At 38.6% G+C, this 22,857-nt stretch overlaps 1 protein-coding gene and 1 long non-coding RNA gene across 2 annotated transcripts in view; one reads left to right on the forward strand and one right to left on the reverse strand.

Annotated features, from left to right (window-relative positions):
* The window catches only part of LOC132535321 (uncharacterized), a 55,485-nt gene extending 46,596 nt beyond the window's left edge, over positions 1 to 8,889 (forward strand). The window contains exon 3 of the long non-coding RNA XR_009547118.1: positions 8,294 to 8,889. This is a non-coding gene — a long non-coding RNA (uncharacterized LOC132535321). The remainder of the gene's footprint in view (positions 1 to 8,293) is intronic.
* LOC132535238 (uncharacterized) overlaps positions 1 to 22,857 on the reverse strand; it is a 388,867-nt gene that overhangs the window by 162,067 nt on the left and 203,943 nt on the right. The window lies entirely within an intron of this gene.

The raw sequence follows: 22,857 nt of genomic DNA on the forward strand, positions 1-22,857 counted from the left end.
ATTTTTTAAATTAATTCATTTCTGTAAACCACAGAAAAATTATCTGACCAAAATTCAATATCACATCAGCAGTGCCCTGTAAATTATAGGCCAGGAGGTGAAATTGTTTTCAAGAGTATGTGTTTTGGACATCTTGATAGAATCCAAGGACACATTTTAAATCGTTTGGTGATTACAGACTTCACCCTATATGACAGTAAGCTAAATCCAAGAAATATATCAAAAATGATTTGTTCTAATTAAAAGAATGAGTTAGTGAGATGATTGGGCTTCTGTGGAGTTAAAATTTTATTGGACTGTGAGTTCCACTACATCATCTTATACTACATTGGAACTTTTCTTAAAAGAATAAAAAATTAAGTGTTTTCATGAGAAAGTATAGCCGGAAGTTAAAGAAAAACAACTTTTTTTTTAACAACTCAAAATATCCTAGAATTGACAGTCAAGATAGTTTAATAGTTTACTTTTTTTTTTTTTTTCATGGGCAGACGTTTTATTTTTTGTATCACTGAGGGCTGTTAATATTTCCAATATTAGCCACTCTATATTGAAGTGTCTAGTATTTATTTATTTATTTTTCTTTCTCTCTTTTTTCTTTTGTTTTTTTTGCCTCCAGGGCTACTGCTGGGGCTCAGTGCCTACACCATGAATACACTGCTCCTGGAGACCTTTTTTCTTTTTTTCTCTTTTGTTGCCCTTGTTGTTGTAGCGTTGTGGTGGTTATTACTGTTGTTGATGATGTTGTTCATTGTTGGATAGGGCAGAGAGAAATGGAGAGAGGAGGGGAAGAGAGAGCAGAGAGAAAGACACCTGCAGACCTGCTTCACCGCCTGTAAAGTGACTTCTCTGCCAGTGGGGAGCCAAGGGCTCGAACCGGGATCTTTCTGCCAGTCCTTGTGCTTTGCGCCACATGCACTTAACCCGCTGTGCTACTGCCCGACCCGGGACCTGGCATTTCTTACAAAATGTGTAACATAATTAACATTTGTGACTTCATTCTATTCTGCTATCCACCATATGAATAAAATGCAGTTATTTTTATTTCTACTTTAAAGATGGAAAAGCCAAAATAGAAGTAATGAGTCCGACTCTGGTCAGACTATAAGAGTTGGAATCTGAATATCTTTAATATAAGTCTGGACTACCTGCACTTTATGGTTATGACGACTTCTTCATCTCTCAGTGTATTGAGAATAAAAGTAAAATACTTGAAGGTTATTTTAAAACCCTCAAAGATTTATTATTTTATGTTAACTCTGCAGGAAAGTTAGATACTTGGCCAAACAAGATACAGGCAAAAATGGAACACTTAGTAGACTATCAGATAATAGGAATAGATAGGAAAGGATAACACTAAGGTCTTGATGTAAAGATGTTGGCATGATGAAACATTTGCTATCACATCGTTGTTCTATAGAAACATCTATATAGAGAACAATGTAATAAAGAGAAACTTTATCAGAATAAACCTACATTGTCCTGGAACCTGCCAATCTTTAGAAGTAAAAGTATATATAAGTTGGCCAAGAAATAATCTGGCAAAATGTATATGTCAAGTAAAGGACAACTGTTTCTAAGACAATCTTTAATAAAGTTATCAAACAAGTAAGTACCAAAAACTTGTGGTTAACTTATACCCCACTAAAAGCCTATGTCTATTACCTCTCCAACACAAGGCTAGATTTCATAAATCTAAGAAAAGATTGGACATAACAAATTACATTCAAGGTACTAACAGCTGGGAGAAATTTTAAACTTGTCAAAGAAGAAGTCACAAAAACTGGAATGAGATAATCTCACTTAATGATGACCATTTTGGCTAATAGCAAGCCACCTCATCATTTGGGGTCCTACTCAGGTAATCATTGGGTTCCCACAAAAATACAGTAGGCCTACACTTCTAATAGATTCCCCTATTTACCATCACTCGACACTTCCATTAAGAATGTCCTAATGTCCATTGTCAATGTTTCCTTTTTACAAATAAAATGTCAATGTTTCTATAAACAAAAGTCAATGTTTCATTTTTACAAATATATACCTGAAAGCAGAAGTACACAAGAGCATGCAGGGAATACCCCCAACACTTCATCTGCACTATTACAGTCTTTAGGTCCATGATTGTTCAACAATTTGTTTGGCTTTGTATGTTAACTCTCTTTTCAGCCACCAGGTTCCGGATGCCAGCGAGATGCTGACCAGACTTCCCTGGACAGACGACCCCATCAATATTTACTGGAGCTCCACTTCCTCAGAGCCCTGCCCTACTAGGGAAAGAGAGAGACAGACTAGGAGTATGGATTGACCAGTCAACACCCATGTTCAGCAGGGAAGCAATTACAGAAGCCAGACCTTCCACCCTCTGCAACCCACAGTGACCCTGGATCCATACTCCCAGGGAGATAGAGAATAGGAAGGCTATCAGGGGAGGGGGTGGGATGTGGAGATCGGGTTATGGAAATTGTGCGGAATTGTACCCCTCTTATTCTATGGTTTTGTTAATGTTTCCTTTCTTAAATAAATTTAAAAAAAAATAAGAAAAAAAAAAAAAAAGAATGTCCTAATTAGCTCTCTGGTGGACCTTTTCAGGACCTTACCCTCACTACACACTATCAACTGTAAGGACTGATACACTCTTTGCAAAGAGGCTGGGTCATCTTACTCTACCATTCAAGGAAGACTGGTTCTATGATGTGTGCAGCATAGAATGTCCCCATCTGTGACCACAGACTGAGATCAGACTGATAGGGACCTAGAGGTCATATGGATTCCTGTGCTAAATATTATTATACATGGGTCCTGGGACAGACATATGTGGTAAACAGCTAATTGTATTTTTTTTTTTCCAATTTGGGAGCAATTCTATCCCAGCTTTCTAGTTCTGTTCTCCACAGTGACACCAGCCTTCCAGACAATATTTCTAATCCACATTCATGTTAACTCTCAAGGTGAAGTAAATATTACTAAAGTCATGGGTTCTAAGGAATATAACCAGAATAAATATCCTTGTCCATTTCAACCTTATGGTCCCTACTCTCATTGGTTCCTGTTTATTAAAGATTATGTTCTGCTGTATATGTTACTGACTTTTAGTCACCAACTTTCAGATGCTACCACAATCATATCCTCACGTGACTCCCTAGGTGGATAGCCTTTCCAGTGTGTCCCAAAACCTCACCCACTCTACTAGGAAAGATAGAGTTAGGTTGGGGGTATGGACTGACCATGTCCACATCCATTAGAGAAACAAGGTCACAAAAGCCAGAGATTTTTTCTTCTGCACACCCCAAAATAATTTTGGTCTTTACTCCTGGTGGGGGAAATGTTAGAGAAAGATGACCAGAGTACTCTGAACCATGGTTTCACTGGGACCCACTAGAATTTTTGTGACAAGGAACTTTAATTTTGCACCATTACTAAGAAGGACATCTGGAGAACATATAAAGAAGTGAGGTACTGTTTTACTTCTTTGAGAAGGAAGAGGAAAAAAAAGGAAAGGGAACCATGTGATTATTTCATTCATAAGAATACAGAGAATTAAAACACATGAACTTAAAGAAGATACGTTTAGTCAACCCATAACTATGACATTAGGGAAATTATGCTGGTTACCTTGGGGTTGGGAAGGGCATAGAACTTTGGTCACAGGAGTGGTGTGGAATTGTACCCCTGTTATCTTATAATCCTGTAAATCATCAATTAAAAAAAACAGTCAAGGACAAAGAAAAAAATATGACAAGATAATAGGAAAGGAAAAGTAATGACATGTAAAAACAGCACCACAGACTTTCAGCAGACTTTTCAGCAGACCCTACAGGCAGAGAGAGAATGGAATTATCATATTCAAAGTGTTAAAAGTAAGAAATGCCAACCAAAAAATACTCTACCTGCAAAATTATCATTGGAAGATGATGGAAAAATTATGTCCTTCTCAGACATACAAAGGCAAACAGAGTTTGCCTTTACCTGACTTGAAGACTCAGTACATAATGACAGCATGGACCTTAGCAGGGGTTGAGAGTGGTGTACAGACCCCTATCATGAGAATGTGAGACGCTGTTCCCATGTATTGATAACTATACTGTAAGCCATTATCTAGTAAAATAATTTGAAAGAAAAAAGTAAAGAAACATAATCCTCTGAGGCAGGTGATAAGCAGAAAAACAAACCACTATGAGATAACAACAAAACATAAAAGGAACAGAGTGTTTGATACAATTTGACTAAATAATGAGTAAAGAGATGTTGGTCTACTTCTAATTCTGCTTCTAAGACCCCTTCTGTTTTGATCATCATGTTAGGTTTGCTTGCATTGCTTAACGCTTTGGTCTATTTACATCATCATCATTTTGTTTGAAACCCTCACTGGTTTAATCCCCACTGGTTCGCACTCTTTTTCTACTCCGCCCCCTCTCCTAGTCACATCCTGTTTTCGACCGTTTAATCCCCACTGGTTCGCACTCTTTTTCTACTCCGCCCCCTCTCCTGGTCACATCCTGTTTTCCACCGTTTAATCCCCACTGGTTCGCACTCTTTTTCTACTCCGCCCCCTCTCCTGGTCACATCCTGTTTTCGACCGTTTAATCCCCACTGGTTTGCACACTTTTTTCCTTCTCCCCACCCCCTATCCTACGTACCTCCTAATCCTGACACTTCACCTCAGGAGATATAAAGGACAGGATTTTCTAATGAAGAGAGATTGATTGATTGCACTGCACCCCCACTCATCAATAAAGATTGAACTGCTTTCCCAGCTCAGCCATGAGTCCCTGGTCGTCTCTCTCCCACCCACGTAGCTAGCCTGGCATAGTGGCGCACGAACAGGGACCATCAAAGAGAATCACTAGAGATGCCATTTTAGAGAAGGCTGGTCACAACTATCATAGTATCCACAAACAAAATATGGAGTAGATACTTAGAAGATAAAAGAAGACATTGAGAGAATCTGAATGGAAAAATTGTCCACAGAAATAAATGGGAACAGAAATATCAAAAAATATAAAACAGACAACAAACACAGAATTATATACATGTGAATGATCTCACCAATAAAAAGGCCCCAATTTACTGGATGGATAAGAAATGAATCCATCTGTACTATAATTGCAACTGATTCACATCCAGTGTAGAGGCAATTATCTCATAGTGAAATCCTGGAGCAATGTGTCCCAAGAGAGACAGTGGCAGCCGGTGGTAGTGCACCTGGTTGAGCACGCGTATCACAATGCACAAGGACCTAGGTTTGAGCCCCCATTCCCACCTGCAGGAGGAAAGCTTTGCAAGTGGTGAAGTAGGGCTGCAGGTGTCTCTCTGTCTCTCTCCCTCTCTATCACCCTTTTGATTTCTGGCTATCTCTATCCAATAAATAAAGGTAATAAAAAACGATCAAAGAGAGAGAGAGAAGTAAATGCTATTCTCATATTATACAAAATAATCTTTTAGTCTAAAATGGAAATAGGCTACTAAATAAGGAGTAAAGAATCCAACTAGTATGAAGATACAATTATCACCAACATATATGTATCCACATATACAGAACAAGTAATAACTGGCAAAGTGACACATTTCTAGGAAAACAATAAAGCACACATTCTTCTCAAGTGAACATGAAATATACTTGAGGATTGACCATTTATTGGAACATGAAACAGTCTCAGTAAATATATAAAATGAATATGTGAAAATGAAAATTAAATATAAGCCTTGTTTGCAGTTATAATGATATGAGACTAGAAATCAACCATAAAAGGATAGTGAATCTCAAACACATGGACGCTGACTTATTATCTTTGTAACCAGGATTAGTACTGGGACTCAGCGCTTACATGAATCCACTATCATTTCCTAGGTGTTTTTTTCTCCTTTTCTTTTTTGATAGAGGAAGAGACAGAGTTGAAAGAGGGAGAAAGAAACAGAAAGGACAGACCACTGTAGCACTACTCTATCACTTTTGAATCTTGTCCTTGAAGGTGGGAAGAGGGGCTTGAATTCTGTTCCCCATGCATGGTAATGTGCACACTATTCTGAGTGCCTCATCACCTTGGTCCCTAAACAGCATGCTTCTTACCAACACTTGGGGCAATGAAAAAATCAGAAGGGAAATGAAAAATTAGCTGTTTAACAACGATTATGAAGAAGTGAGTTATAAGATACTATAGGATGCATTAAAACTATATTAAGTAATATAGAGCAATACAAATCCATGCTATTAAAGAATAAAAATATATCAAATGATCCTACGTCATATGTGAGAAGGGAGCAACAGATGGATCCAAAAAGCAGCAAGGAGTTAAAACATAAGAATCAGGTAAGAAGTAAAAGAAAGGGGGGTCGGGCAGTGGCGCAGCGGGTTAAGCGCTGGTGGCACAAAGTGCAAGGGCCAGCATAAGGATCCTGGTTTGAGCCCCCGGCTCCCCACCTGCAGGGGAGTCACTTCACAGGCGGTGAAGCAGGTCTGCAGGTGTCTGTCTTTCTCTCCCTCTTTCTGTCTTTCCCTCCTAACAACATCAATAATAACTACAACAATAAAAGAACAAGAACAATAAAAAGGAATAAATATTAAAAAAAGAAGTAAAAGAAATGGCTTCCCCAAGGATCACCTGAGTTTTTGCAAATACAGATAAACCACGTTACCCTCTGACTAGGTTCACTGAGGGAAAATGTGAAAAAATGAATTAGAAATGAAATAGGGGCTATTATAACTGATTCCACATAAACACAAAGTATTATATGCGACTGAGTATCCACATGCAAACCAATTGGACAGCCTGGAGGAAATGACATGTTATTGGAAGCATCTAAACTAACATCACTAAATAGGAACAAGTAATCTGAAAACCACAAGTGCAGAAATAAAATTAGGTGTTAACAATTTTCCCCCTAAAAGCTCATTTTCAAATGATTTTACTAGTAAATCCATAAGACTTTCAAACTCTACCTTTGAGAAATTCTTCATAAAGATGACATCAGATTATCAAACCACAGCTTTCTTATATTGGGTAAACACTAGCATTCTCTCTCTCTCTCTCTGGGGTTTTCACTGCATTTAATAGGTGTTCCACTGCCCGATGCCAGCACTAGCATTTTTGATGTTAAAATAACACAATTAAGTTCTATTTTATTAAGTTTTATTTGAATCTACAAGGGGGAACTAGATATGAGTTTAATTCTATAAAAGCTAGCAGCATTAGGCAATTATGATAATATATTTCTTATACATTAAGTACAATAAATGATATGTATACCATATATAAATTAACATTTTGAAACAATTTGCCAACTTTGGGGAAGGAAGCAGATCTAGAGAAGCATTTCCTGTTTTCCCTTTAAAAGAGATCCATGAATTATTAAGGTGGAGACAAACTAAGCTAGTTGTCATGGAAAATGCATCCTGCCAATACAGTCACCACCATTTACCTGATGAACTCCAGTAGATACACAAGGCCATTTTCTTTTTTTTTCTTTTTTATTTAAGAAAGGATTAATTAACAAAACCATAGGGTAGGAGGGGTACAATTCCACACAATTCCCACAACCAATCTCCATATCCCACCCCCTCCCCTGATAGCTTTCCCATTCTCTATCCCTCTGGGAGCATGGACCCAGGGTCACATGGGCATTTTCTATGCATGCAGGGCTGTGATTCTTGCCTTTCACGAGCACTCAGGTTCACAGTGTCTACTGCTGCCAGTGACTACTTGAAAAAAAGCGGGTGTTTTATTATTGTTCACTACGGTCTAGGGCTATTTTGTTGCTTCTTGTCACCGTCCTGCTTTAGGGGAAGAATGATGGTGTCCTCTGCAGGTACTGCTGTGATGCTCCAACTCTTTTTTTTTTTTTTAACACAACGTTTCCTTCTATTTCTCTGACTATAAATGTTTCATTCAAGACTTTACAACCCCCTGAGTTTGGCAAGCAGTTCCTATTGGGATGTGTTCTTTTAAGTGATGTTCCCATTTCTTAGAATCATGAATTTCCATCGCATTCTACATAAAGACTGTGACATGAAAAAGTGGCATAAAAAGGAGCTCAAAATTGTTAGTCTTATACCCACACCAAGAAGAAAAATGGTTCAGATAAAAATCACTAGAAAATAAAGATTTGTTATGGGAGATAAAGGAAACCATCTAGCAAGTATGAGTGATATTCTCTGACACAGGCAGTGAAAGTATATTGTCTGAAATAAAAAAAAAATAGAAAGTCTGTGAACTTGAGTGAATTAACTAAAATGAGCTTTTCTCCAGGGAATCTAGCAGATGCTGCTGCTTTGTGAGAACTGCTGGTGTTTTTGCAGGGACATCTTTACACTGGCCCTATATTATCAGATAATCAAAGGGATTCAGAAGATTGGAACTACTGACATGCTAAAACCTGGATTCTCTTTCAATAATAAAAAGAACTAAAATTTCTCTATAGAGAGGGTAAGTATTAATTTTTACAGTCAACTCAGACATTGCTTATTTATTCTATTTCATATTTATTTTATTGAAAAGGTGTCGGAAGCAGGTAGAAAAATTATAATTTTCTTTAAATTAAGACCATGCAATAACACCAGAGTGGTACATTTATCAATGTTGAACACAACAGTCAATTGGTGAATTTTTATACACCAAAGGCAATTAAACTCAGTATTACTATATAATGTCTTTTTCTTTTCTTTGGATACTGGTTTAGTAGTACAGTTTTATGTCTGGGAACTTACTTGAATAGTATGCATCTGTACTGTTATATTACTTTGTAGATTATTGTAAATAATAATTTACTGTTATTTTAAATAAAGGAACCAGTGCAAGCACCTGGTTAGTCATTCTTTCCAGGATCCCCTAGCTCTTAAATTCATAGAAATTAGGCATCTGGGGGGTTGGGTGGTGAGACCCTGTGTTAAGAGCACATATTGAGCACAAGGACCTGCACACAGATCCCAGTTCGAGCCCTGGGCTCCCCACCTGCAGGGGGCTTGCTTAACAAGTGGTGAAGCAGGTCTGTAGGTATCTCTCCTTCCTTCTCTCTATCTCCCCCTCCTCTCTCAATTTCTTCTGTCCTATCCAATAAAATGGTTCCAGGAGCAGTGGATTCGTAGTGCAGGCACTGAGCTCTAGCAATAATGAAATTAGGCATCTGAAAACTTCAGCCTGAGAAATTTTAATTCAGTGGGACTGTATCATTGCCACCTGACAGATGAGAAAACAAATACAGTCAGCCTATTATGGACTATCTTCCTGTGTTTTACTGCAAAGTCTCAAAACGTATGTCTCACAGTCTCACACTTATCTGTAGTGACCAACTGAATGAGTAGCATGCTAAAGGCCTTCTTTTTCTTCTTCTATGACCTGAGTTAGTGGGACGATAGTCTGAGGTCCATATAATAAGCTTGAGTCTCTTGCACTTTCTCCGCAGTTTCTGCTTCCTAGATTCAATATCACTCTGTGAAAGTTCTGGCAATGTGGATCCTGAACCCAGCTGGTTGAAGGCCTGAGTAGGTTCTAAGCTCTTACCTAGTATAGTTCAGTCCTAACCTTTAAATATCTTTGCAGGACAGCGAATGAAGGTTGAAAAAGTAAAGACGAATAAAACAAAACAAAAAAGCAAACAAGCATTTTGTATAATCTATATGACCTAATGCATTACTGCTTTGGACATGATTCAGCATAGAACAATTTTTGAGTCATTCTGATTTCTTAACCTAATAATTTGAACAGTCATCCTCATTCTTTATTTTTTTATTATCTTCATTTATTGGATAGAGACAGCCAGAAATCAAGAGAGAAGGGGGCAATAGAGAGGGAGAGAGACACAGAGGTACCAGCAGCCCTGCTTCACCACTCTCAAAGCTTTTCCCCTGCAGGTGGGGACCAGGGGCTTGAACCTGGATCCTTGTGCATTGTAATATATGTGCTCAAGAAGTGCACCACCACACAGCCTCCTCTAGGCCCCCACCTGGCCACCACTCGGCACCCACCTGGCCAACACTCATCCTCATTCTTAACAGTCAGATAAGTTCTTTAATTCCAGCTACAGCTGACTAACTTTTGCCTTCTACCCAAATAATTTCCTAATAGGAGCTCCCAACAGACTTCATGGTACAGCTCCCTTGTAATAACTATGAAAATTATTTACAGTTATAGTTTTTTAAAGGTGGTTTACTTTTTTATTTTTTTACAGAAAGCTAGATTAAACTTCATAGCTTTAGAGATTTATATTCTAAAACAAACTGATATGTGGACAAGAATATGAGAAAGCAGAGGCTATACACAGAAATTTATTTTAGAAAGTGCCAAACTCTAGAAAAAAAATTACAATTTTCTAAAGTAAAATGGGTCACTTAACAAATACTTTTCTCCCCCAAAGCACTATGGGGGGGGGGGGTTAATGGGTTGCCACACAGTTGTTGACACATAGGCACATTTCTCTTCTCGCTGCCATAGGTGTCTGCGAAACACTGTCTCCCTAAACTTCAGACATCTTCCACCATCATGCACCAGAACCCTAGAGCTGCCCCCCATTTCCCTCCTTCCACAGAGTCCTTTGTCTTGGTACATGACACCACACCCAGTCCGAGTTTGACTCTGCTTTCTCTTTCTGTCTTTAACGTAACACGAAGTGACCACCTTAATGACTATACATTTTAAAACTGAATTTAATATGCTAATAAAATCATACTAATTGCAGAAAATATATGCTAAATGCTGAGTGATTTTATTAGCAGATAAATGCTATTATGTGCATATTCTGCATTTCAATGATATGAATGATGTTATCCTATACACATGCATACTATTGTTTAAGTAATGCTGCTTATGTTAATATTTTATATAGTTCAGATGAAAACAAAAAATTTATTGTAATTTAATAATAAAAAATTGCAACTTTATATCCCTTTGCTCCAAAAAAAAAAAAAAAACCTACGAATAACTCTGGAACTTTAAAAAGCAAAATCAAACTAAAATAAAGCTTGTGGTTTAGTGAGTATGACAACATGCCCTTGGAGGCAACCATTCAGTTACAATTTTTGGCTTTACCGGAAGCAAGGCAGAACCTTACTAGTATCACTGTACTCCTGAGGAGGCCAGGCAGAAGTGAAAAGTAGAATCCATGGGGGTTACAGTCTACAATATTTAAACACCTTTCCCATACTAGGGAGCTACTCTTCCCTGATCCAGCTTTCTGGTCCTTTTTCCAGCCATGACATCATCTCCCCAGACAATAACTTGGGTCCATCTGCATATCAGATGCCAGACTCAGGAAAAAACTTGCATAGTCATGGCCCCTTTGGAATATAACTAAAACAGGCCTACTAGCTTTTTCCAAAACAAAGATCCCAAATCTTCATCTGCAATATAACAGCCTTTGGGTTCATGACTAGTCAACAATTTGCTTGGCTTTATATGTTAAATCTTTTTTCAGCCAGCAGGTTACAGATACTACCATGATGCCAACCAGACTTCCCTGGACAGACAACCCCACCAATGTGTCCTGGAGCTCCGCTTCCCCAGAGCCCTGCCCCACTAGGGAAAGAGAGACGCAGGCTGGGAGTGTGGATCTACCTGTCAATGCCCATGTTCAGCGGAGAAGCAATTACAGAAGCCAGACCTTCCACCTTCTGCATCCCACAATGACCTTGGGTCCATACTCCCAGAGGGATAAAGAATAGGAAAGCTAGGGGAGGGGATGGGATATGGAGTTCTGGTGGTGGGAATTGTGTGGAGTTGTACCCCTCCTATCCTATGGTCTTATCAGTGTTTCCTTTTTATAAATAAAAAAAAAAGAAAGAAAAGTAGAATCACACAGTGGGGTTGGTCATGGTGTTTGGTCATTCAATATTACAGAAAAATGATGCTTTCTCTGCCATTTTCTTATATGTGGTGTAGGAATGCTGTATGTCTACCAACTAAGCATATCTGGCCCTTACCTTGATAACTATGCTTCCTGGGGGCTCGGCGGTGATGCACCTGGCTTAATGCACATACTACAATGCACAAGGACCCAGGTTTGAGCCTCAAGTCACCAACTTCAGGAAGAAAGCTTTGTGAGTAGAGTGGTGACACTAGGCTGCAGGTGTCTCTTTATGTCTCCCTCTTTATGTCCCCCTCCCCTCTCCATTTCTGTCTCTATCAAACAGATTAAGAAAATTTTAAAATACACCTTTTAGCTTTTTCCAAAATGGAGGAGCCCCCAACATCTTCATCTGCAATATTCTTGTCTTTATGTTCATGATTAATCAACAATTTGTATGGCTTTATATTAACTCTTTTTCAGCCACCAGGTTCCAGATGTTACCATGAGGCCAACCGTACTTCCCTGGACAGACAACCCCTCCAATGTGTCCTGGAGCTCTGCTTCCTCAGAGCCCTGCCCCACTAGCGAAAGAGAGAGACAGGCTGGGAGTAGGGAACCACCTGCCAACACCCATGGTCAGCAAGGAAGTTGTTATAGAAGACAGACCTTCCACCTTCTGCACCCCATAAAGACCCTGGGTCCATGCTTCCAGAGGGATAAAGAATAGGAAAGTTTTGGAGGGTTGGGGGGTCAGTAGGGAGTTCTGGTAGTGGGAATTATCTGGACTTGTACCCCTCTTACTATATAGTCTTCACAATATTTCCATTTTATAAATAGAAAATCATATAAAAAAAGATAAATATCCTTCCTTATTCCTATCTAGCCCATAAATGTATATAGGCAACAATATTACCCACATAAAACCAGAATATCCCTATCTCTTCTTGGAGTTTACCACCTAGCTTCCCAACTTGAGTTTTTTCTTTTCTTTTTTTTTTTTTCCCCAGATTCCCATTTAACAATACAACCCCCACTATTTCATTCATCATTTTTCATGGACCTGTATTCTCCCCACCCACCCACCCACCCCAGAGTCTTTTACTTTGGTGTAATACTCCAATTCCATTTCAGGTTCGACTTGTGTTTTCTTTTCTAATCTTGTTTTTCAACTTCGGCCTGAGAGTGAGATCATCCCGTATTCATCCTTCTGTTTCTGACTTATTTCACTCAACATGATTTTTTCAAGGTCCATCCAAGATCGGCTGAAAACGGTGAGTTTTCAACTTGAGTTTTTTCAATACAAGAAATCCTTTTTTTCTATATAGCATTCATGTGAATTCTCTGATGATAACCTCTGTATACATTTACACTTAAATCAAAATTTGATTTATATCAATATGTTTGTACCATCTTTTACAGTCAATGGCAATTTCCTTTCCTTGTAATCCATGGTTTTGGTCAGAAAAGCAATCAAGGTATTTTTTCCAAGAAGTCTTTTTCAATTTATAAGCTATTGTACGAAGATGGTTCTCTGACATGAACTGTAAAGGCATCACGTTTCCTCATAGGGAATGTGCAATGATCTGAGATCTTTTCACTATTAGTTCATTGAAGAGTGCTCACTCAGGGAAATAATCTCAGACTTTGGCTACTTGAAATCATAGGTAACTGTCATAAACTTTTAGTGATGGCAGGACTTTTGGGAAAGAGGGTCCCTTCAGAGGATCAATCCAACCTATGAATTAATTCACTGATGTATTTATTTATTTCCTATGATCATCCACTAAAAACAGTTTTTATGCCAGATGTTACAAGCATTCAGACAGGTATGAGTAAATGTAAAATACTGCCTTGTGTACAGACATGTAACATGAACCATAACGTGTCACTGTTACAGAAATGCTAGGTCTTCAGAAAGTACTAGGTCTTCATTTCTGAGCCAAACTTTAGAAATGGGTGGGCATTTTTCATGCAGACAGTATTGAAGGCAGCATAATAGATTTTCCCCGTTGGAAGGAGGGAATGTGGAAAAGATACTAAAAATATCAAGAAAAGCACAGGAACACAAGGGTACAGGTACAAGCAGCAAGAATATGTTGTCAAGAGAACAGAGACCTGGTGAGAGTCTTACAGGTAACATAAGAAACTTGAAGTCAAGACAGAAGAGGAAGGTGAAGAGGGAGAGAGTCCCTCCTGCAGGCGCTCAGACCAGAATCTTTCACATTGTACTGTGTGCTCAGCAAGATGTGCACTACCCGACTCCCAAAACTCTTTGCTCTAAGCAGCATATTGTGTGTTTTTCTCTCTTATGTTTTCTATTATCATTTTCCACCATCAAATGGATATCCCATGAAAGTGGGGGTTTTTGTTTACATTTACAGTTCTAGTATGACCCAGTGTCTAGCATAAAATATTTTTAAAATATTAATTATACTATCAACTAATTATCATTATTAATTATAATATTAATTAATTATAATTTCCATTATAATATTAATTATTTTAAAAGATATTCCACTGGCACTTTTTTAAATGTGTGCTAAAGACTTCTGGGCTGCAGTACGCAGTTTCCTCAGGTTGTCTGGGGAAGGTTATCTTGGCAGCACTGCCAAAGTCAGGGCGATAGCGGCATAAATTCAGAGATGGAGGCGCAGGAGAACCTAGTCTAAAGGGGCATGAGGATTTACAGGAGGACAAGCACATATCAGGGTTCGATACTGGTTCTTTGTACTCATATATAAAACAAAATGACATCTATTTGTTTTTGTATGCTGAAAGGAGTATACAAACGATTCTGCTCAATTAGGGATAATTCAGGGAAATCTGTGAAGTGACTGACAGAAGATCTGCTCTCCTAGGAACTTGATAAACACAAACTCACTGAATCTGTATGAGAGCTTCAAGTCGGTAAGCTCAGACAGAGCTGGGCAAGGTCGCAGTCACACTAAGGACACTGAAGGAAGAGGGCCCAGGGCAGGGGTAGGCGGATGAGTGAGAACTAGACATGACTATTGCTGGATCTTTGTATTTTGGTCAACCATTGCTAATTTACTCTATATTATCTTATTAGCTCAGTGATTTTGACAGTAATTTGACTGTTATATTTACACTGTATTGGGAAATGATAGGCTTACATCTATAAAGAAGGCAGCAAAGCACACATCAGTTTTTCATTTATTTCTTCTGACCATCAACCAATTGAAGATTTTCATGATAATATGAACAGTGAATCATGGAGTTAAGCTATTGTCCCTCTGGCCTTACAGGGACACCCTGGTCTGTAGAACAGAGAACACATCACTGAACTGAGAAAAGCAGAGAAAATGGCAATTCAGTTCCATGGTGGCTCATGTCCTTCCACAAAATGCATACACACACACTCGGGTACATCAAAGGAACATTCCCAAGAATTATGAACTTTTATTTTATTCTTCAATTAACCAGCTTTATGCCTTGGCTGATAATCTCAGTCGCATTTATAAAAATGAGGGAGAAGATAAGGTCCAGAGTGCTCAATGAATTCTACATCAAAATGCAAATCATGGTGCAAAGAGTCACTTTTGCTCTTATGCCATGGTTTTGTAAGGATGGGAGTAGGGTCGGTTTCAGGCCACTTATTTGCTGTGCCTGAACTGGTTGATCCCCAAGTAATTTTCCTTTCTAAATCTACCTCACTCTGTAATTTAACATCAAGATAATAGGTAAGGCAAGAACACTTATATAACTGAAGTCTTTTGACAGGCTTTATTAGAGGTCTCAGTATTTAAAAATACCACCCTCAACTACATTACCTTATATAAGGTTTAAATTTCGCCAGTAGTTCATCCCTTTGGTTAAGACATATGAAACTATTCTATTGGAATACTGCTATTCATTAGAACACTGGTTCAAATTAATTGATCAACCTAGCTTATGACTGAAAAAATATGCGAGAAATTAGTCTTGACATATACGTTAGTATATATAAAATGGAAAGATATTTCATGTGTAGACTTTGTCATAAAGGGCAGTATGCATTGAAACAGACAGCGAACAACCCAGGAATCAGATGGTATTGCTTGTCTCGTGCAAATCATGGAGGCTTGGCTAGAAGTGCAGTGCTGATGCTGACTGAATGACGCACAGGTAGGAGAGAAAAACTTCTCTGCTTCTGTGCTTTCACTTGGAACTGCTTTGTCAAAGGACTTCACAAAAATGAGTTCCTATATAAGAATGATGACATTCGCCGAGGTTAATTATATTGTGGAGGATTCCAATGAGTAGTTCTACTTCACTAATTGAGAGTAAAAATATACACAGGAAAAAAAATTAAAAAATGTACACAGAAACAGTAGAATGTACTGAGTTATCTTGCTTAACCAGTGCTTTATATCCATTAGGCTTATATGAGAAGGATGCTCACTAAACCTTTACTATATTCATTTTTAAAGATTTAACAGAGCATCAGTTTGGCAAAGGAAATATCAAAGATTTAACAGAGCATCAGTTTGGCAAAGGAAATATCAAAATAGAACTTAAAACTTCATGTTTTAAAAATGCAGTGCTCTATCCACTGTAATTCCACTTCAGTTTCGGTGGTGTTCATTTTTATAATATCTTATTATACAACACTAGTGCATGGATTTGTATTTTAAATCAGATCATCACACTGTATATGTTAAACTTATAGAGTATTATTTATGTTAATTATTTTTCAATGAAACTGGAATCACTAAAAAAATCACTAAAGACTAGTGATAATATTTGTTTTAGAGGCCGGTGAAAAAATGCAGAGGATGCAAATCAGATATTTTTTTCTGTCTAAGGTTCCAGGGATCTCAGGTTCAATTTCTGCCAACACTAAATGTCACAGTTAAGCAGTGTTCTGATCTCTCGTGAAAATCAATACATCTATATGAAAAACTGCTCCAGGTTACTGATTGTCAGAGAAATGCAAATAAAGACAATATTGAGATACCACCTCACCCCTGTGAGAATGGTATACATCAAAAAGGACAGCAGCAACAAATGCTGGAGAGGCTGTGGGGACAGAGGAACCCTTCTGCACTGCTGGTGGGAATGTAAATTGGTCCAGCCTTTGTAGAGAGCAGTCTGGAGAACTCTCACAAGGCTAGACATGGACCTTCCATATGACCCAGTAATTCCTCTCCTGGGGATATACCCCAAGGACTCCATAACACCCAACCAAAAAGATATGTGTACACCTATGTTCATAGCAGCACAATTCATAATAGCTAAAACTTGGAAGAAATCCAGGTGCCCAACAACAGATGAGTGGCTGAGAAAGCTGTGGTATATATACACAATGGAATACTATGCAGCTATTAAGAACAATGAACCCACCTTATCTGATGCATCTTGGACAGAGCTAGAAGGAATTATGTTAAGTGAGCTAAGTCAGAAAGACAAGTATGGGATGTTCAGCTTCATGGGGTGGGTGGGGGGCACAGTCTTTTGGTGGTGGGAATGGCATTTATGTACACTCCTATTAATTTATAGTCATAGAAATCACTATTTAATATAAGAGGGAAAAAACTGATTGAATATCTCAGACTTTAAAGCCCAGACTGAGTCTTTGATTTGTTGACTCTCTTAAAAGTTTAGTCCAGGGAGAACAAAAGCAACTGGTGGCACACCTATATGCAAAGAATTTCAAAGGACATAAAATATGGTTATGTTGTGTATGATACAGTAAATCCTAACAAAAGGATTTTTCAAAGTTAACCCAGTTGCCAAACAATGTGAATATTGAAATAACTATCTGTTGTCTTCTTAAACCCTAATACAACAGGAATCTCCTGATTCCTCTATGGAGCCTATGTTTCTCCCAGTCCTGGAACCTCTGGGGTGGGGCTCATTTCCCTGCATACTTCTCTCAAGTCAGGCCAAATGATATTGCATCTTCGGATTCCAACCTAATCAATGCAACGAGTACCTCTCAGCATGCTTCACCTCAGACTGTGTGCAACCCTTCACCCTCATCACTCGGGTGAGACCTTTCCTTTCATGGTATTCTCTAATTCCATTCCAGGAGGTTCACTTCTTAGCAAAGTCCCAAAACCTAGATATAGACCAGGTCCCATAAGACAGAGCATATGTTCACATGTGTTCATAAACTAGGGCAAAATATATACCTGAAAGCAAAAGTACACAATAGTCTGCAGTGAGTCAGTATCAAGTTCATAATGAAATAGCATCTACTTAGACTCAGATACCCTCCTCACCTACTTCCTATTACAGTTCTCTCACTCACTCCAAAGCTAACCTTAACAAAGCAAGGACTGCAAAACTGAATAAGGGCAAGAGACTGGTATGCTTTAACGATGACATTTTAGTCACTATCATCTGCACTATTCCACCATTTAGGTCCATGATTGTTCAACAATTCGTTTGGCTTTGTATGTTAACTCTCTTTTCAGCCACCAGGTTCCAGATGCCAGCAGGATGCCAACCAGACTTCCCTGGACAGACAAACCCACCAATGTGTCCGGGAGCCCCGCTTCCCCAGAGCCCTGCCCCACTAGGGAAAAAGAGAGACAGGCTGTTAGTATGGATCCACCTGTCAACACCCATGTTCAGCGGGGAAACAATTACAGAAGCCAGACCTTCCACCTTCTGCATCCCACAATGACCCTGGGTCCATACTCCCAGAGGGATGAAGAATAGGAAAGCTATCAGGGGAGGGGATGGGATACAGAGTTCTGGTGGTGGGAGCTGTATAGAGTTGTACCCCTCTTACCTTATGATTTTGCCAGTGTTTCCTTTCTATAAATAAAAGAAAAAAGAAAATAGAAAAAAGAAAAAAGAAAAAGAAAAAGAAAAAGAAAAGTCAATACATTTTAAAAAATATTTGCTCAAACCAGGATCCTTATGCTGGTCCTTGTGGTCGCTTCACAGGAGGTGAAGCAGGTCTGCAGGTGTCTGTCTTTCTCTCCCCCTCTCTTTCTTCCTCTCCTCTCTCCATTTCTCTCTGTCCTATCCAACAACAATGACAGACATCAATACTAACTATAACAATAAAACCACAAGGACAACAAAAGGGAATAAATAAATATATAAAAAAATTAAAAATATTTGCTTTATAGAATTTCCATAGGAGATAATGTATACCTAAGGACATGTAACTTCAGGGTTGGATCATTATATTTAATATGCATAACTCCATACAGCTTCCACATACATTCTCATGTAGAGAATGTGAATTGTTATATGTGATACCAGGCAGAATCAGTATGTGTGGGTAAGCGTATGGATGTACAATTAGCAGTAGAGATGCACACACATGTACAGGGTTCTTTTGATGTTAGTCAATTTTATTTTCTCAGATTACAGGTCTGTAAAATTCTCTATCAAGGAAAAGTGATAACTATTCACATATGAATCATTTGAAATATTATTTAGGCTTTGCTTGAGATTTTTGTTCTCCCAGTTATCAAATTAATCTATGATTTTCTTCACATTAAAGTTTGGGGCATTTCTGACCTTGAGACAGCTCATCTGGGAACATGTCTGTCTGCCATGGATGTGAACTAGGCTTGAGCTTCCTGCCTCCAAGGAAGTCACTAGAAAAATATATAGGATCTCTCTCTTTCTCCCTGAATGTGTCTCTCCCTTTCTATCTAAAAAAGTCTACCCAGAGCAGTGAAGCTCTGTCAAAAACAACAGTAAAATGTTTCAGGCATTTAAACCCCAAACAGTAGAATTTCAGGAGTACTTTGAGTATTTTATTTCTGGGAGATACTGTTTAAAAATATGGAGCTTGAATATCCACTGGAACTATTGCACTTACTAGATAGACTGATTGTGGTCTCTACACACCCACAAACTAAATCATACTTTGTGCTATAGAGAGTGTATTCTTCTATTTTCAAAAAGGTCATAGAGGCAGCTGGCAATACAGCACCTGCCTTGCAAGTGTGAAGTTATAAACTCCCTGAGGGCCACAAAGACAAAAATGAGTCAGAATCCCAAGCATGGCTGAGAATTTCTCCTCCTCCTCCTTCTGCTCTTTCTCTTCTTTCATCTCCTTCTATCTCTCTTTCTATAATTTCTCATTAAAGAAAAGGAAGAAACATGAATACAAATAGCTGCATAGTTTCTTCAAGTTCTTTCCTCCTTGGCCCCTACACTAATAGATATTTATAATATTTACACATAAACTTGTTGTGATCTCCAGGCAAGAAAAAAATGAAATATTAGGGGAAATGCCTTACATAGAGTATGCTAAACTTCATGTCACCGCATGCCAACATACTCCTTTCTGGAAATATATCACAACAGATAAAACTGTTAAAGTAGAGGCGTTCTCAGTAGACAGGAATTCAATATGGTGAATAAGTGATGTCACATCCCATGGGATCCCATGGGTTCTAGAGGGAGATAGTTGTGATGTTTCCTAAGTTAATTCAACTTTCTGAACTTAAAAAAAAACAAACATTATTTGGCTATTTTTGTGTTTTAAATAACAAACTGAACTGATCTCTTGTGAGCCTGGCTTTTCTGGCAGAAGCTTTCGGAAGACATGTAGTTGCTGAGGAGAATTTGAAGACTATTCTTTCAGTGACACTGAATGTCCTCACTGATTGCTGATGTGAATTGCGAGCATAGAGGTATGGGGTTAACACTCATCTCAAGTACTTGAAATTTCTACTCTGTGTACTAAAACAAGAGAAAAATGTTACTGGAAAATGTTTTTTTTTTAATTTTTCTTTTTATTTTTAAATATTTATTTTATTTATTTATTCCCTTTTGTTGCCTTTGTTGTTTTATTGTTGTAGTTATTATTGTTGTTATCGTTGTTGGATAGGACAGAGAGAAATGGAAAGAGGAGGGGAAGACAGAGAGGAGGAGAGAAAGATAGATACCTGCAGACCTGCTTCACCACCTGTGAAGCAACTCCCCTGCAGGTGGGGAGCCGGGGTTTGAACCGGGATCCTTATTATGCCGGTCCTTTGGAAAATGTTCTTAACCTTACAAATAATACTAGAATTCCCAGATCCAAGATAAATTAAAAAAATATTAATTGAGAAAGTGGCAACAACATGAGGGTGGAAGTTAATTTCAAGTAACATAAATTATAATAATGATCATAAAAATAACTATATAAGACAGTTAATAAGACTCAAAAAACTACATATTTTACAGGACTATATTATAATCACAAGGACACAGTACTTTAGAGATTAAGAAACAAACTTTGTAAAAATTATCACATAAACTCCCTGAGACAGGAAAGCTATTATCCTTATAAAATTTGGAAACATAGATTTGCAATTGCTGAATTTTTGTGACTTTTACTATTCAAATTATTCAGCAGTTATGGTGAACAGAACTTAGCCCTAAAACATTAAAGTATATCAGAAAATGTATTGTGCATGTTGTTAGAAGACTAATTTACTTTTTAGTCACAGTGAGCATGTAACTAATCAGAACTTTTCATATAAACTCATCATGATGGGATTTTCTTTTGTATTGCTTGAAAATGAAGGGAGGGAGGAAGGGAGGAAGGAAGGGAGGGAGGAAGGGAGGGAGGAAGGGAGGAAGGGAAGAAGGAAGGGAGGAAGGGAGGAAGGAAGGAAGGGAGGAAGGAAGAAGGAAGGGAAGAAGGAAGGGAGGAAGGGAGGAAGGAAGGGAAGAAGGAAGGGAGGAAGGGAGGAAGGAAGGAAGGGAGGAAGGAAGAAGGAAGGGAAGAAGGAAGGGAGGAAGGGAGGAAGGAAGGGAGGAAGGAAGGGAAGAAGGAAGGGAAGAAGGAAGGGAGGAAGGAAGGGAGGAAGGAAGGGAGGAAGGAAGGAAGGGAGGAAGGAAGGAAGGAAGGAAGGGAGGAAGGAAGGGAGGAAGGAAGGGAAGAAGGAAGGGAAGAAGGAAGGGAAGAAGGAAGGGAGGAAGGGAGGAAGGAAGGAAGGAAGGAAGGGAGGAAGGAAGGGAGGAAGGAAGGGAGGAAGGAAGGGAAGAAGGAAGGGAAGAAGGAAGGGAGGAAGGGAGGAAGGAAGGGAAGAAGGAAGGGAGGAAGGAAGGGAGGAAGGAGGGAAGGAAGGAAGGAAGGAAGGAAGGAAGGGAGGAAGGAAGGTTGGAAAGAAAGAAGGAAGGAGGGAAGGAAGGAGAACAGCAGCGAGAAAGAGGAGAGACAGAGAGGAGAGAGAGGAGCAGACACCAAAGCTGCACTCCCTCTGGTGCTGTCCATGGTTCTCCAATGTGGGGCTGGAATCTAATGGGGGCTCGGATGCTGTGAAGCAGTTCTCTCCATGCTGAACTCTGTCCTGTGACAGGGTGTTAATGTCACACGGGTCATGCTTCATATGATGCTTCCCTCCTTCCTTCTTTCTTTCCAACCTTCCTTCCTTCCTTCCGTCTTTGCTATGTCTAAGGATACAAAATGAAAAGACTTGGATATATCACTCCAAACTGTGAGATCATAGTATGTGTTTTTAATAAGGGAAATTTGGAGAATCGCTCTCTCTCTGCTGGGCGAGCAGCCCATTCAGTTGTAAGAGCTCTGAGGGGCCCCCTCTCTGTCTCTGTCTTTCTCTCTTTCTTCTCTTTCTTTTGGCCTGACGTGAATATTCTCAGTTTTCTTGAATAAAATTTAAAGTTCCTGAAAAAAAAGGAAAGTTTTCAGTAAAAAAAACCCTACCACTCATACTTTGCCTTTAATAAAACCCTGTTTATACAGAAATAAGAGAGGGAACCTATTTTGATTTATCTCCACATGATTTCTCCTTGTACCATATCATTCACATTGTATGCATATAAAGTGACAATATCTTGAAAAAAATATCCTTTTGTATTCTAGTTGAAACAAATTGCAGTAACAGTTCTCAATAAATAAATGTGAGAAATAACTAGTCTCTCTACATATGAAAGATGTTAGATAATTCTGTCTACTTTAGTTATACGGACAAACAATATTTTTATCTAGCTCGTAAATTTTCTGTTGATGTTATATGAGACAATGAAACACCTTTAAAAATAGAAATATTTTTTCTTTTAATTAATCAATTTATTATTGGGTAGAGACACAGAGCATTTGAGAAGGGAGAGGAGATAAAGGAGGAAAGAGAGAACTCTACTTCACCACTTGGGAAG

This window comes from Erinaceus europaeus, chromosome 21 (assembly GCF_950295315.1).
Source record: "Erinaceus europaeus chromosome 21, mEriEur2.1, whole genome shotgun sequence".
NCBI classification, from domain to species: domain Eukaryota; kingdom Metazoa; phylum Chordata; class Mammalia; order Eulipotyphla; family Erinaceidae; genus Erinaceus; species Erinaceus europaeus.